This window comes from Gymnogyps californianus, chromosome 2 (genome assembly GCF_018139145.2).
Source record: "Gymnogyps californianus isolate 813 chromosome 2, ASM1813914v2, whole genome shotgun sequence".
NCBI classification, from domain to species: Eukaryota; Metazoa; Chordata; class Aves; order Accipitriformes; family Cathartidae; genus Gymnogyps; species Gymnogyps californianus.
The window spans coordinates 76,022,193-76,038,786 of NC_059472.1; the positions used below are offsets into that span (position 1 = coordinate 76,022,193).

Here is a 16,594-nt window from a genome sequence, read left to right on the forward strand (position 1 = left end):
CATGACTACCTGCAATTAGAGGGTTAGTGGCCTGATTACCCAAGTTGTCCCAGCCAGTTCTGTTGTTATCAGTGGTCCTTAGGACTCATATACAGCAGGGGCGGATTGCACAGATACAACTATGCCAGTGTTGTCATACATTCAAGGCTCTCTTTAATGCAGAATCTAGTGTTTGCATTGTGAGTTTGCAGCAGTGCGGCTATGTTGCAAAACCCTCCTGTTAGAGCAAGTGAGAACAGCTTGACTTCTTATGATTGCATTCGAGGTCAAGTTCAATTATGGGGTATTCAATGATGGGGTGCACCTAATAAGATGGAGATCAGCTAATAGCTCTATCAGCTAATGAAATGTTTTCCACTGTTTGACCAGCACAATGACTTTTTGTCGTGCAATCAGAGCTCCTGGGAACTGTTGTAATACAAATAATGGGACTTAGGATGTTGGGTTACTCTTTACTGGCTTCTGTATTTTTCAAGGAGAAAGGGAGACTGGGATTTTTGCTGGTCATGGAAGACAATTTACCTACTTGCTTTGTGTAAGTAACACTGAATATGCTGATGTAGCAAATAATATAGGCTGGAAGGGTGTCTGAGTATGTGAATGCTATCTGTTAAATGAACAAAGTCCCATGTCTGTCAAAGCATGGGTTTCACTGTGCCTTCCAGTTCCACATCAGCTCTGTTCTGCACCAGCAGCCTCATCTTTAAATGTGATCCTTGCTTTGCTGTGACATGGTGTGACTCAAAAACGTTGTGCTTTTAAACAGTCCCTAGAACATGGATGCACATCCCGTACCATATTGGCCACGTCAAGTGTTTTTACCTGTATATCCAGGTCACAGCCTTCTCCCTCTTGTTCCCTTTCCTGCATGCCCTTTGGTCTCTGTCCTGTCATATGATACAGGTAATGGTGTTTCCCAGAGATATTCATGCTTGGTTATGCAGCAGGAATGCATATGACATGATGTTGAAATTATATAGCCATGTATGATTATCATGTGATACCAGATGCCTGCATTTTCTTATGATGAGGGCCATGTTCCCCAGCCAGTGCTCTACGCATCTGAATGAAAGGATCATTCAACTGCAAATATCAGGGCTATCTGACCACAAGGTTCAGTACTAGTATTTTAGGGTCAGTTACTGCTTGTTTTCTGCAAACTTACAATTAGGTAGTGTTTTACTGTCTTGGAGAAATACTTCTATTTCTTGCTGTTTCTTAACATTTGGTCAGTCCACACATGGCAATAGAAAGGTGCCCTACCTCATTGCCTCAATGTGTGGGAAGGTTTTAAGTAAACAAAAAACATAAAGAGCTCAACGTATCTCAATTCAGTTTCCTAGAAATAAGGAACAATTAAAATATTACTATGTAAGCAATTAAAATAAAAAGTGACTTTTAACTATACAATATGTGTTGCAGAGTTTAGAGATGAAGAAATCAAGTCTGACTTGAACTTGCACTTTGACCTCACGGGGACCAGAATTGCATCCTAGTATATAATACAGCCTGCTTTCTTGAAAAGTAGCCTGTCAGGGTATGAGTGTCAGCATTGAAATACATTCAGATTAAGACATTACTTAAATTCTATAAAGCAAAACATCTTTTTTTTAAAGTAAAGTATATTTGTTCTTTGCATACTAACTTTCTGAACTGCTAGTCGAAAAAAGGGATTTGCCTCTCCAGAAACTTGTATTTTTTGTTACCTATGATGTGGTTTGCCATTGGTTCAGCTTTCTTTTTCTCCTTTGCTAACCTACATGGTGAAGATCACTCTAAAAGGATTTCTGTTTTGAAAGAGTCAACTTTCAAAAATCCCTGAGAAATCACCCTTCCATAAGCACAAAATAAAATCTTTGTGAGCTGAATCCCCACTTCAAATCATGCCAAAGTTCCCAAATCTACCTAACTGCTACTGTGAGCTTTGCAAACCATGCCACGTATTTCACACAACATATACCTGAAGATAATGTTTGGTTGATATATGTTTTTCTAGCTCCACTTCTATAGCGAGTTTATACCCACTTAAGACCTGCTGTTGCGGATATGCACTGTAATTTACAGCAGAGTTGTTTGCTGTGTGCCCAACATTGTTCATGTTTGAGGGTTTTGCTTTTGACCTCACTGCGTATAGAATAAGGTCTGAGAAGTATGCAAGCTTTCTCCCACTCTCAAATTAACTTATTTATACCGTCCCCCAACATTTCGGCTGAAATTCTTCACATTTCAGTATCATGACTGAATTGGTTACTATATCAGTGTAAGAAGTAGGAAAATCTTCCTGCTTTTTCCATTGTAAAAATGTCCCTTTCATTACCAAAGAGTTTGCTTGGCCCTGACTAGGGAAGCATACTGACTGCCTGTTTGTGGAGAGTTTCACCATCTCAGCAGGTTCCCTGTATACAGCTGTGCTGCAGGGTATAACGCCTAGCTGGTATTTGCTTTTGGAATTTCAGTTCCACTTTAAACGAGTGCTTAACTCGTCCAAGAGGTGCTTTGTGTTGGCAAGTAGTTTCAGGAGTAGCCAGGTACTCACGGCTACTCACTTACGGGGTGAGCCCACAGAGCACAACCCAGGCCTGAGCCGCTCTGGGTCCCGGTCCTGCTACGTACTGTCTTCTGTGACTTGGGAAAGTCTCTTTTTGCCAACGGCTTTGCCTCTGCCTCTAATTAGCATCCCTTAATTTCACGTGCTTGATGTTCAGGTGCCAAGCTTGTGGCAGAACGCTGGGATTTTAGAGATGCTGGTTTTTCTTCAGATGGAGAATGGGATCTCTTGGAAAACTATGGGCATGGGAATGGTGTAAACCCAACTTCCACATGCATCAGTTCCCCCGTGTGCTACAGCAGAGAAATCCTACTCACCGTGCTACCAGGGCACTATAAAATTACACTTGTTACTGTTTGTAAAAGGCAGCAGGTTTCTTAGATCAGTACTGTTACTGAAGTACAAAGTAATAGTACTTCTCGAGGAGGAAGAGGATTGCCTTTTGAGTTGCCATCTGCTCCTGGCCTGACTCCAATTGCTTCCTGGTGAGTAATCTGAAGGCAATTTTTTAGAATCAATTTTGTATCACATTTTCACAATATGACATATGTAGCTCTAGGTCTTAAAGACGGAGGAACAATCCACCAGTAGTCTGCCTCCCACTGTAGAAGCAAATCCTCTAAATTAGAGGATAGTAATTAGACAGATTCATTGATTTGCTGTAAATATCCCTGCTGTATCCTCACCCCATTGTGGTTCACAGAATGAAGTCTTTTTTTTTTTTTTTTTTATATGGCATTTTCTAAATGATCTCATCCCTGAGGCATGGGTGAAATAAAGGTCAGTTCAAATGTTTCCCAAATAATAACCAGTGTAAGAGGATCACCAGATCTTTGGGGGGAGGAGGGAGAACCTACAAAGCGATCAATGTAAGACCAGAAATGTCATCTGTCATCTTAGAACAAGGGCTGCATGGAACAGAACCCACGCCCTTGAGGTGGGCACGCGCTCACAGAGGAGCCATGTTCCTGCTTCAAGGGAGCCTCCTCGCTGGAGCCCCCATCCTACTGAGGCCTTTTAGCCATCCAGCAGCACATCTCTATCTTCACGAGGCAGTGCATGTTAGAAAGGTGCTTGGTCAAGGAGAAAGAACTGATCTTGCCTGGTAGGTGTAATTGTCCTGAAAGTCTTTTCTGCAAAGAAATTTTCTGTTCACTTTCACTAATCTTTTTGAAGTCCAAATGGCTTATGGTATTAGGCAGAAGTGCACCTTTATGCTACCAAGTTTAGAAAAATAGAATAAATCATAGCTAAATCTTAGGCTATCGATGACAAGCTTGCCTGCCCCAAACTTCCAGCTATAGATGGTGAGAACTTCCTGAGGAGCAGCAGTGGATTTCCTCTCAGCTGCTCTAGTAGCTCCTGCGAGACTCCCTTAGACTCCTCACTGTCTGCGGACCTACAGTGCTGCTGCAGATGAATGTCAGGGCTACTATGTTGTACCACATCTTTGTCTTTCTATTTCACATCTGATAGAGCATCAGAAGAAAACAATTAGGGGCAACTTGACCTTAGTAACTAATTACATTCTTTGATAGCCAAATGAACAATCCCCAAAATTTACTTCTCAAGAATGTTACAAATCACACTAAGAATATATGCAGATTATTTGCATACATCTGACAAGCACGGAAAGGATGTCCTTTGACAAATAACAGCCTTCAATAGTTTTGAGAGGAGAGGAGATCTGCATTTTGTCAGGATAGCAACTACAGGGCAGTCCTTTCTGTTTTGAAAGATTGCTCTCTTAACAAAGGATGTATATCACAAGGAACAATTTGTCCTCCAAGTTTTTCTTTATAATAAAGATACAGTAAATGCCTACTCTGGCCAGACAATCTGAAGTACAAGTCCCATCAGGATTTGCAAATGAGTAATGTGGCTTCTGCTAACAGAGGCGTTCTCTGAACACACCTACCAGATTCAGCCCAGTAGAGATATTGGGAAAAGATGACAGATCTGGCCATTTTTGTCTTACAATTAGATTAGATGGCCCATACTAGGTGTATTTTAAATGTAGTTTAAAATCTCTTCTTTGCTTGAAGTGAGATACCCTTCCAAAGAAATTGACCCTCTCCCCAGGTTGGATGATATTCTGGCATGAGATTCTTTCAGTCTGTCTTTTTTAAATAGCTTTGCATTAAATCATTAACTGAGAAGAGCAGGAAGAGTTAAAACAGTACATAACAGTTAAAACAGTACGTAGTAAACCTTTCTTACATTGGAGAGTGAAAGTTGGTCTCTCCTGTCCTAGAAGGGTTTGCTAACTGCTAAGCCTCAGGGTTATTCTCATGCTCTCTCCTTGGCTGATTAAATATTTTTCCAGACAAAAGGAAATCATTTAGACGGGAGAATGACTGCTTACTCCTCTTGTATAGTTGAATAAATAGACAAGACTTGTAGAAAATATAATTTTAAATCACTGCAGACACAACTTGTATTTTAATGCAAGTTCTCAATACTCTGCATAAGCAGCCTACCGACTGCTTGCTATGGATGGAGCAGGGGAATCTCCTCCCGCCAGCTGATTTCCGAGAAAGGTTTGGCTTAATTGGCTACGGAAAGTTTGTAAGAGATTACAACTTTATGACAAGGGATTAATTTAGATGATAATGCAGTGTACGTTTATTTTGGTTTGCAGATTTTTTTGCTAAGTCCTGCACCAGGAAGGCAAAATAGGACTTCCTTTGGAAATGGCAGTCTAAATACAAGAAGTCCAGTCCAGACTTGAATTGACTATTAGACATCTACGTTTTGCTCATTTAAAGCCACAATCGGAATGCTCTCAAAACTTCACATTGGCCTGCACTGGAGAGTGGTGTGAGACATGAACTGGCTGCTGTAGAGAGCGGTGGTGCCTACAGGACACAGGGAGAACCTGGCTAATGCATGCCTCAGCTCTGCATCCCTGCCCTACAAGCCAACAAAAGGCATGCTGACACCTTGCAAGGCTGTGTTGTACAGAGGCGCATTTTAATTCAGAGGATGCTGGGATCTGCACACAGCTTAGCACACAAACCGAGGGATGATCTGGTTTGGGTCCAGTACAGCTAGATTGCCGTGTCTCTTCTCTCAGCTTGGTAAAATCTACTTCTATGTAATCCCTTCTTGTTTACATGGCTGAAATGTTTCTGGTTCTCGGATTGCACCAGCTTGATGATCCTGCTACAGCAGTGGTGAAAATATGCTCCTAAAAGCTTCAGCATGCAGGGCAAGTTATGGCGTTGAAGATTTTCTTTTTGTCTTCATTCTTATTTTAATTCCCTCCCCCCGCCCGGAACCAAGAAAAGACTCGAGATGAAATCACGGTCGTGCTAAGCTCCCTAAGAGTTTTGCCACTGACTGTAGTGTGGCTGGATTTCATTCTGAGTGACAGTTCTCGTTGCGTTCTCTCCTCCTCTGTGGCAAAGCTGTGAATGAGCACTACATGTTTTGAATAAATCCCGATTTCTCATGTCAAAAATGAGAATATATAGTATAGCTTGAACTGAATCTCCTCCTATTGCAGTACAATTTTGAATTTTTCTTCCATCTAGCGTTATCTGGCATCCTAGTTGAAAACTTATTATGCATCTGGAAAGCAGCTGACTTTGATTTGGAAAAAGCGAAACACTTTTAACATGTCATTTCACTTAAGATCCTTGATGTCCAGAAGTACCCATTTTCTTTATCCCTTTATCGGAACTGAGAGAATACAGCAATTTATGGTTATTAATGTTGAATCAGTCAATGTGTTAATTGTGGGGCTAGCACTGGGAACAGATATATTTTTGTAGAAGGGTGGGCTGAATGTATTCGTCTTTTTAATGCTGTTTCTGTTTGGATGATCAGTATCTCTTAAAATTCCCTTTTCCTCTCTACCACCGTGTGTAACCACTCTATTTTGTGCAGCCCAGAAAGAGCACATCTCTCTCACTGGAGCTTAAGGACTCCATCTCAAATTACAAAATGTCCCTGACTATTCAGCCTTTTGAAAAAGGTGTAAAGAGAGATATAACTTACCTAGCAACAAAAAGTAGATCTCCACAATGATGCAGTCTATTTCATTTCATTTCATTTCTGTTTCTCAGTGAGTTTATTCAGTCATGGTCATGCCATAGCTCTTCTTGTTCTGTCGCTACTGTTTTAGAGACTGACTATAGAAAAAGTCTTTTGTATACTCAGCTAACGTTAAGAAATCCTCTCAATAACAACTGGGCAGAAGATGAACTATCTAAATGTCTAAAATTAATATACTTGATGGCGTTTCTGCCGGGTCAGGTAAAAAACAGAATTGAGTGAATACTGGGGGAAAACATGTAAAGTTTTGAAAATGTCAGTCTTTTGGTGAATATTGAAATACAATCTGTATCCTTTGGCTCATACAGCTATATTTAGTGAATGTTTTTACAAACATGTTTAGTTTCTTTCTTAGCGCTTTCCTTTCCCCTTTCAGCTTTCAATCTCCACCATACCATGATAAAATAAATATAATGGAAAAGAAGGATTTAGACGGAAAGGAATAAGAATGTTTCCCCTCCCCTATCTTAACATTAAAAAGACTTATATTTGAAGCATTTGCTTCAACTATAGTAAAAGCAACAGAAATATTAATTTTGAGTTGGTTTTGTTCCAGATTAAGCCTTATTAAAATTCTAATGTGTTAGAAGACTTCCTGTCTATTTAAGGTGAAAAGCCTTGTCCATGACAAAGGAAACTTATTACCATTTCAAAGGTTGGTCAGCATTTTTGCCTATATACCTTCTAGGTAATAATGACCATGTTGACCCTTTTTTGATCACTGAAGTCTTTTATCAGTGCATTCTACTAGTTAAAGATGATGCTCAATGCCGACTTTCATATAATGCTTTCATGACAGTGCCTTTGAGAATGAAAGCAGTGGCCAGATTCTGATCTCTCCTCTTCAGATCTTCTGCTACTGGATTTTCATTTCCTAAATCAACGTAATAGAAAAGAAAATTATGCCCGTTCTCAGAACATATATGAAATCTAAGAATGTTTCTAAAGAAAACATCATATCTACTAGACAGTTTTCATTAGTCAATTTAATAAAACTTTAAAATGACCTTCTTCTCTCTTGGAGCTAACTGAATTGTAGAGCTTAGTGTCCTTTGGATAAATTCCAAAAAGGAAAGTCACCCTGCAGAGTTCAAGTCTCTGTGGAAAGCAAACCAAGTCCACTGTACCTGAACTCCAACAGCCATTTATTATTACGTCTTGAGTCTTAATGTAGCGCTAAATAGACAGAGAATGCCTGTATTCTGCTTATATTTCGGACTTGTTTCTGAAGCCTTAACATATGAGAAACTTAGGTTAATGTAAGTTTTCTGAGGAGTAAAAACGACAAAGATGGCATTTTCTGGGCTTCCCTGATATTTTGAGAGTAGTAAATTGGAGAATAAATTGACGTCCTAAGCCCAGTTGTACCACAGGCTCTGAGCTTGGTAGCTGTGGGGCAGCAAGACCCTCTCCAGCTAGGAGGGGACTGCATGCCCTGTCCTGTTCTCCCCCAGTGCCCTGGATCCCCCTGAGGACGGCCGGGGGGTCTCATTAGTTCTTCCATCAGAGGTCAGTGGAATCGGTCTTCTCTAACCCGAACCTTAACCACTGCAAAGAAAAAGAAAACAGGGAGTTGGGACAAACTTCTCCTGGGCACAATTCCCTGGCACAGAAGTCCTGAAGGCACCGGGGCTTCTTCTGCGCTGATGTTTGCCTTTACTTTTTGGACTGTCCTTGAGCAGGAATAATGTTTACGCAGTCGCAGAACGTTATTGCCATCATTATTTCTTGTGTGTTTTTTCTTGCAGAAAATGACAAATTTTTTTTCTTAGAGAAAATATTGGCATTTTAGGCTGTTATTTTCATGATATGGCATACTGTAGGGTTTTTTCAGAGATTTGTTAGTTAAAGGAAAAGAAGATGATTATCATAAGTATGTCCTTCACTGCCATTGAAAGGATGCATTGCTACTTCTACATTTAACAGTTTTAATGGTGCTATTTTGGATAAATAATTTTATGACAGTACAGTTTTGTCTTGAACGACACAGCTGTAGTCTAGGAAACTAAACATATCTTTCCTAGTGTTTTTATTTGTCAGAGGAGTATTTTCAATACTCCTGTGTATTTTTTTTTAACCCACCACAAAATGAAAAATATTATACTATTAAGACTTGGGCAGTCTCTTATTTTCATATGTATTAGAAAGAAATTTAAGTACAGACACATGCTTAATAATAATCCAATTGAACATTTTATCATTGTCAAAGGCATTTGTAGAGGAATCCATCAACTCTTCTGATTTCCATACAAGTCAATTTACTGTCTTCAAAATGTAACGTTAATGGCACTCAGTATACACACTGTCATCCTTTAAAATAATGTACGTGGCAAACGGATATGTTCTCATGCATTAATAATTTAAAAGTTAATTTTAGGTACTTACTCAATATGATTAACTGATGGATCAGCAGTCTTATATAGAGAAACAGTGAGCACACTTAAAGAGCATGCTGGAAGACAGCCAGGTAGCTGCCTGCATGATGGTTGAAAAATACCTGGGCTTTATCCCTCCAGTTTCCCTTCAGTGTTGGATGCAGCGCATCACGGTTGTAAGGGTGGTCTCTGGTTTTGAGATTAAATGTGCGAAGTGCCTTTGAGGTTGCGGTAGCAGGACTTTTGGGGAAGAAGGGGGATGTTTTGGAAGGCGGGAATCCCTGCGATGCAATCCTGCGGTGGCTGGCTGGCTCTGCAGTGCCGGCCCAGTTATATAACTTCTCTCCTTTCACTTCTCGCTTTTTGAGGACACCCTGTAACGCTGGGCTGTAAATTGATATTCTAGGGTGGAAATACTACAGATGACAAAGTATAACCATTTCATTGCGCAGCTAAAGAATGTGCTGGGGCAAATGGCATTAAACAGTACGTAGAAGAGGCGTGTGTTGAAGCCCTTGGCCGTGCCCACGGCAGCGGGCTCTGCGAAAGCAGCAAGAACCGGACATCTATTGCACAAATCCTGGTCAAATCGTACAGGTACATGTACGGCTACCAAGAGGACGGAGGCTCTCTCTTCACAGGAGCCACAGGGAGCTGGCAAGGGGTAATGGGTACAAGCTGCACTGGGAGAGGTTTCATCTTGATATAAGAAATTTTTTACAGTGAGAATAATCATCCACTGGAACAACATCCCCAGGGACACGGTGGAGTCCCCATCACTGGAGGCTTTCAAAATGTGATTGGACAGGGTGCTAGATAATCTCATCTAGACTCCCTTTCCCATGAAGGGTTGGACCAGATGATCTTCAGAGGTCCCTCCCAACCTGGGCTGCTCTATCATTCTACAATCTATACGTGCAGAAAGTTTCTTAAGTAAGCACGCGGGGCTGTGATGCCAGCCATGCTGGTCGTGGGATCTGGCAGGTAGTAGGTGCCTCCTTACCTCTGGAGTAATCTCGGGCAGAAATCTGATACCACCTGCCTTCATCTTTTCACTAGATAGTAACCTGGACAGGAGCCTTCTGCTAGTAGCAGAGAGGAGGCAGGTTCTTCTCCGGTGAGGTACCAGCACTCTGAGGCTGGACCCCCAAAATGAATGATCAGGGTGAACGACGGCTCACGGAAGGTCAGGGCAGACCAGCCCGGTGGTGGGAAGAGAGGGGTGAACTGGGGGCTGAGAAGCGACGGCGCACAGAGCAAGCTGCCAAAGGGCCGGGCTGGGCTGGGACAGGATGGGCGCTAGCAGTGCTGACAGGCTGAAGAGCAACGCTCAGCACCGCATCAAGTGGAGATGGCCAAGGGAAGTGCGGTCCCGGGGAGAGGCCGGGGGGCTGGCGGCATGAGGAGGGCGAGCAGCGAGCGGGCACCAGAGCGATATGTGTGTCCGAGAGGCTGAGGTGACACACACGAGGAAAGCGGAGAGATTATTTGAGGAGTCGAACAGGGAGAGCGAGTGGTGAGAACAGAGTGAGATCAGAGCAGGGTTGGAAACACGGGGACAGAGAGGGAGGGCTGATAACAAAAACATTCCTTTAAAATACAGTAAAGAAGAGCCACGGAGGAAGAAAGAGCAAGAGCAAGGAAGGTATCATGTTACATTTCAAAATATATTCAGCTTGGGCGCTCAGCCGCAACGCTCCCATTAGTGTACGTGCATCTGTCTTAGGAGGAAAAGCCCAGAGATTTCTCCCGCTTCTCCTTGGACTTGATTTCCTTTTATAGTGCTGACGACTTCTTACGAGAGGTGTTTTTGCGTCTGGCGAACTGAATATTCCTCTCCTCCTGGAGCGTGGCGGCTATGCGAAGCCTATGCGCTGTAAAACAGTAGCTCTTAGGGAAGCCGTGCACCTTCACTTCTCCTAAAAGAGCTTTTTCGCAGTCCAAGTTATTTGCAAGCTACTTGCAAATAGGATTGCTCGGAGCTACGGTAGAGCTCTGGTGACCCACGGAGTGAAATGCCAAAGGTCCCACTGCACAAAAGTTGGAAGCAGCAGTCTGTAGGAGTGCTGGTGGCAGCGCGAGGATCCAGGGAGATACGGGCGTTTAGCAGTACAGCAGAGCTCTCTGCATAGTCCACCTTACTGCTGGCTCACGCTGAGCACCGGCTATCTGGGGCGCAGGAAGGAGAGCCGGGGCACCCTCCCTGGGCAGTTTTGTGGGGAAAAACGTGAGAACAGGGTGGGCCGATGAGGTGAAGTAAAAAGTCCACGCACGAATGTCTCGCGTTTGTGGATGCCCCCGGGTGCTCTCTTGGCTTTATTTTACAGAAAAAGACAGCCTTCCTTCCCCCTCCCCAACAAAAGCATGCGCCGCTGCTACCTGTGGGTCAGCTTTGGTTACAGGGTAGAAGAAGCCCCCGTGACAGCCTCCTAACCTGCCGCCCACAGCGCCTCTCGCCCCGCGAGTGGGGGCGCCGCCGTGCCGCCCGCCGCCGCCGCTACCGCCGCTGGGGCTCCCGGCCGCCCCCTGCCCTCGGCGGGGCGGCGGCGGCGGCGGCGGCGGCGGCGGCGGCGGCGGGGCGCGGGCCGGGGCTGCGGCTGCGTGCGGCGGGGGGCGGGAGCGGGGCGGGAGCGGGGCGGGGCGCGGGGCGCCGCCGGGAGTCAGCTGGGCGCGAGGCGAGAGCGCGGCGGCGGCAGCGGGGCGCCGTTAGTACCGGGAGCCGGCGGCAGCAGCGGCGCGGGCAGGCAGGCAGGCAGGCAGAAGTTTTCTCCGCAGACCCCTCCCGCAGCTCGGGGTCGCCTTTGCGGAGGCGCGAACGTCCCCGTCCGCGTTGGGTGTGTTTTGCCTTATTTTTTTGTTTGCTTGTTTAATTGCATTTTTTTATTTCATTTTTTATTTTTTTTAATTTTTTTTTGCTGTTGTTTCTGAGGCGCGTGGCTCCGAGAGCTTGCCCTCCCCCGCCCGTGCCCCCTCCACCCCGCCGCCCAGAGGACCCGTCCTCCCCCGCCCCGTCCCCGCCCGCGCTCCCGTCCTCGCCGCCGCGCACGACCCTTCCCCCGACCCCCTGCGCCCGCCCGAAACTTGGCGGGTGCGCGGCGCCCGACGGGGAGGGTGCCGGCCGGCCGGCCGCCCAGCAGGTAAGGGGCCGGGGGCGGCGCGGGGCGCGCAGGGGGGGCGGCGGCGGCGGCGGCTGCCCCTGGGGAGCCACAGCGGGGGAGGCCGGGCCGGGGGGGGGGGGGGTGAGGGCTTGCCGGCTCCTCGGTGGCGGAGGTCGGTGGGAGGAGGAGGAGGAGAGCAAACTTCCTTTTCCTGGGGCCGCCGGCGAGCCCCCCGTGCTCGCGGGGAGCGCCCCCCGCGCACCTCCCGCCGCCCGGCGGGGAGCCCCCGGGGCCGGACGGGGGGCGGCCGGCGGCTGCTCGCCGCGGGGCTCGGGGGAGCGGCCCTTTCCCCCGGCTCGGGGCTTCCTTGCCGCGTTTTGTTTGCTCGCCTGCTTCGTGCCTCTCCCCAGCGGTGCCGGGGAGCCGGGCTTTCCCGTCTCCCCGCGCTGGAAGCGGGTGAAGACCTGCCCCGCCAACTGCTGGCGGTGCTGCCGAAACTCCCCCGTGTTACCCCCACCTTGCCCCCCCCCTCCCGCCGCTCAGTGCCTGCGGGAGGGCTGGCGGATGGGCAGTTGGCAGAAATGCCACCCCGGAGTGCTGCCACCTTCCTGCTCATCTGCTCTGCGGGTCTGCGGCGGCAGCCGGGAAGCCGTGTGCGTGCGGGAGAGCAGCCCTGCGCCCCGCCGCCGCCTCCCCCGGCCGTCCCGGAGAGCTCATCGCTACCCCAGGAGACCCGAAATAGGGGGGAGCGCTGGGTTTCTCCTGCCTCTGCCACGCATGGGTCTCTCATTGTGTAACTGTGGCGCTGCGAGCTGGAGCTGAAACTGTGGCATCTTTATAAGAACAGTTTGCAGTTGATTGGTTTGGCAGATGAACTCCTGCAAAATCCTCTTGCCCGCTTCTGTTGCTTAAGTGCCAGCGCCCCCCTCTCCCCCTTCCCCCTTTTCCCCTGCTTTCCTTTGAAGCATCGCATAACTCTGTATTGCCAGCAGCATGGAAAGTGCTGATTCAGCAGCCTGGAGCCCCACTCCATCTGAAGTGGTGGTCTGCCTGAAATGTTCCCATTTGTTGAAATGGGAACATGTGTTGCTGGTATGTCAAAGCAGCATTGATCAGGTTTTCTAAAACAGCCCCGAAGAATGTGGTTTGCTTTTCCCTTCACTAAAGAATGAATTCGGGGTTGGGGGGGAAGCGAGAGGGGGATAGGAGGGACATGGGTAGCTACCACCTTAAGTTATGCTTCTAGGGGACAGTTGAAATTGTGTTGCCTCATAAAGGTGCTGAGCAATTATTTTAACAGAGATTTTGTAGGACACGTAGCAGTGATGCGTTAACACTCTGACTCGATCTATTCCTGCATCTAGAGACTAGTTGTACTTAAAGCTCTAGAAAAGGTATGGAGAAGGGCAAGAAGGCTAATCCTAGGATTAAAAGGAGTGAGTTATGAGGACAGGTTAAAAAAAACCACCACAAACACATGGAGATTAGAAGACCTGCATGGAAAAAGGAAATATGCTTGAAACTTTAAATGGCAGCTCTGGCTGTGCTTCATGATCATTTTGGGGCTGGGGAGGGGTTCAGGGGGTCAGCAGGATGCTCCTCACACAGCGGGAAGGGTGCAGGGGGTCAGCAGGAGGCTCTTCCCATGCAGCGTTAGTCTTCCTGGAGGGATTACCTCACAGTGCAGCAGAAGAGGGAGAGCTGTTCCAGAGCCATATTCCTCTGGCTATCTTTGTACAGTTCCATGCTAATATCAAGGATGTTCGGGTTTTCTTTCTCCAAAGCTGAACTCTTTAAAATTCAGCACGAGGTAGAGCAAACAACAAAGCCTGAAGAGCAATGTTTGGTAGCCTTATTGCAAACGGTAAACTGATGGAGCAGCAGACCCTGACGCTTGCCTCCAGTGATCATTTTACCATGTTATACTCTGATTTATTTTCTTCACTTGGACTTTATTTGTTCTTAAAGTAGATCTTGTTTGCCCTGGCTGCATATTAAAGATCTTGTGGTACTTCGATGGTTTTCCTTGGTTTTGTTAATCAAAATACCCTTCCCTTACCACTGTGTGAGTTGGCTTTCATCCTCAGATACAGCCACACCTGGATTTTAGTAGCGTATTCCTGTGTTTTGTATTAGGTAGTCCAAAAGCGCTGCCTAAATGCAAAATGGATCTCTGCATTTCAGTTCTGCTTAAGCATATACCATGCTCTCTGTGAATAAAACAAATATTTGCAGCCCTCTACCCTGTGAGCACTTAAATGACTCCAGCAAGAATTGTCACAAAGGTTTTTTAGAAATATTTGGTCGTGTTCTCAGCTGTGCTCTGGGTGTAAATAGGCGAAAAGTATCTGGATCTCTCTGGTGAAGGGATCCTTCCAAGGCGGGGAGTTCCCAGCTGGCAGAGGAAAGGCATAGCTGGGTCGTGCGCCGCTTCTGCCAGCAGCATGAGAGTGTTGTGCTGGGAGTTTATTTTATGACAGCGCTGAACTAGCAGATGTCCCTCTAGACTGTGAGGCACCGGCAGCTTCCCTGGGCGTGCGTAGCGGTGGCAGCAGGCTAGCCGGGGGGCTCCTGGGTAGTGTCACACCGGGTGGGACCATGCTGTTGCTCCTCTTCTCCCTTCTGCCATGCCCCTGTACACGTGGTTATGGAGGTTCACGGTGACAGTGCTAAATGAGGCCAGATTTCTAGGCAAAACTTTTACTTAGACCAGCTGAGCGCTGTCTGGGCAAGTGTGTGTGTGTGGGAAATGCGCTCAGGTGCTTCTTCAGACACCTGGAAGCTGGGGGGAGGGTGGGGAGAGATGGAGGGGGTGCCTTTTGATGACCAGTGGTATGCGTTTTTAGGATGCACTTAAGTATTTGCTCAGGTAAAAATTTCACGGGTTACAGCAAACACTGTGGTGCAAAAACCTTACCAGTTTCTGCTGGCCTTTTTACTCTAAACCTCTGTGTGAACTTTATTAGTGGGGTCAAGGGAAAAGCTTTTCTTCATTTTAAGCCAGCATTTCTGTCCAAACTAAGACTAAGGAAGCCTGCTTTTCTTTGGATTTGTCTCAGCTATGAGGGTATTGATGCCAGTTCTCAGTGCAGCGTTTCTTATGGGTGCCCACCTGGCCCAGTGTTTTCACAAACAAGAAAGATAATTCTGGAGACCTCTGCCTCTGTCAGGCTTGCATGAAACTTGCCAACTGGCTTGGCTACAGTGTGATTGCATAAGCCTCCTTCTGTAGGAAAGCAGGCTAAGAAGTTAGGATTGTTTTTCTTGGGAACTGGACCTGCTCCTGGGCATGTCCAAAATATACCAGTTGTGACTCTTCACCTAGGGAAATCTAGGAATGGAGATCCTTTTCCTAAAAGGAATTATGAGGAATGAGGTTGCCAAGGAATCCTTTTATAAGCATTGAACTTTATTTACAGGTTTGCTATCCTTGCACTGCCTGCTGGTCAGGAGAGCACTTTGCAACCTGAACTTGGATGTGGCAAAGTAGTCTTGTTTCCCATCACTTTTTCTCCCAAATCAGTGGTTGTTATGAAACATAGTATTATCAAGTAAACAGATGTCACCTCATTGACTTCTCTTTCTTTATACTTGTTGAGCTGTGCACTTCTGAACTAGTCCTGTGCCAGGTCTTTCCTATTCTCGTGCCATCTGTTGAATTGGATGATCTTTTTGGGCAGCAGTTCTCCCATTAGCTCAATAAGGCTCCTCTGTTGCATTGTGGATGTGGAGAGGACTATCCAAGGAAGCCAGATTCCACTATGAATGCAGCATAAAAGAAAATTCTTGATCAGTATGAGGCATCCTGTCTACAAACAGACTGCTGATCTCTTCAGTGACAAAACAACCAGAATAGCATGACTTTATGAGATCTGGTTGGATACACTCTACAGTCCCTTTGCTGGCATGCTTTATTCCCCTGGCTACTGTCTCTTCAGCAGAAACCTGATGTGAGAGACAGACAGGCACTACATTTTTCATACAGGTACATTCATCTGAAAGTGATGGTGTTTGTGGTTTCTAGCAGCTTTTGGACTTACGATGTGCCCGATGGACTTACAAGGAGCACTGAAGATTGAAGGATTCATGAAGTGAGTCGCCACCAGTGCCAAGTTATCCTGAAACTCTAGGAGATCTTCACATTCACATTGATGTGCATCCATTGCCTGAAAACTCATCTCCCTCTTTGCTTTCCTAGGATCTTTCATAAGTCGCAGACAGATCAGTTCATGCAGAGCAAATGGACATGGCTATCAGGACTGAAGGCATTGCAAGTTCAAGCCCTGCGTTAGAGTAGTGCCTTGTGAACAGTTCTGTCTTTCCTGGTCTCTGTAACAGAAAAGACCAGCGATTTCTGTTTAATGGTGAGGAGCCAGTGCTGCCAATGAACTTGAAAACTTGTTAGAAGACACGAAAGTGTGAGGTTTTGAGCAGTGGGTGAGTCATTTTCTGTTAGAAGGCGGTGGTGGCTACGTGGCTGCTTGGGTTTACAGGCGAACAACCCATAGTGGAAA

General features: G+C 46.2%; 1 protein-coding gene across 2 annotated transcripts in view; it reads left to right on the plus strand.

Moving 5' to 3' along the window:
* The first annotated feature begins 11,759 nt into the window (after positions 1–11,759).
* Positions 11,760–16,594, plus strand: part of GRB10 (growth factor receptor bound protein 10) — a 150,314-nt gene continuing 145,479 nt past the window's right edge. For both annotated transcript variants that reach the window (XR_007766049.1, XM_050891695.1), the window contains exon 1: positions 11,760–11,816. The gene's annotated coding sequence lies outside the window, so the exon portion shown is untranslated. The remainder of the gene's footprint in view (positions 11,817–16,594) is intronic.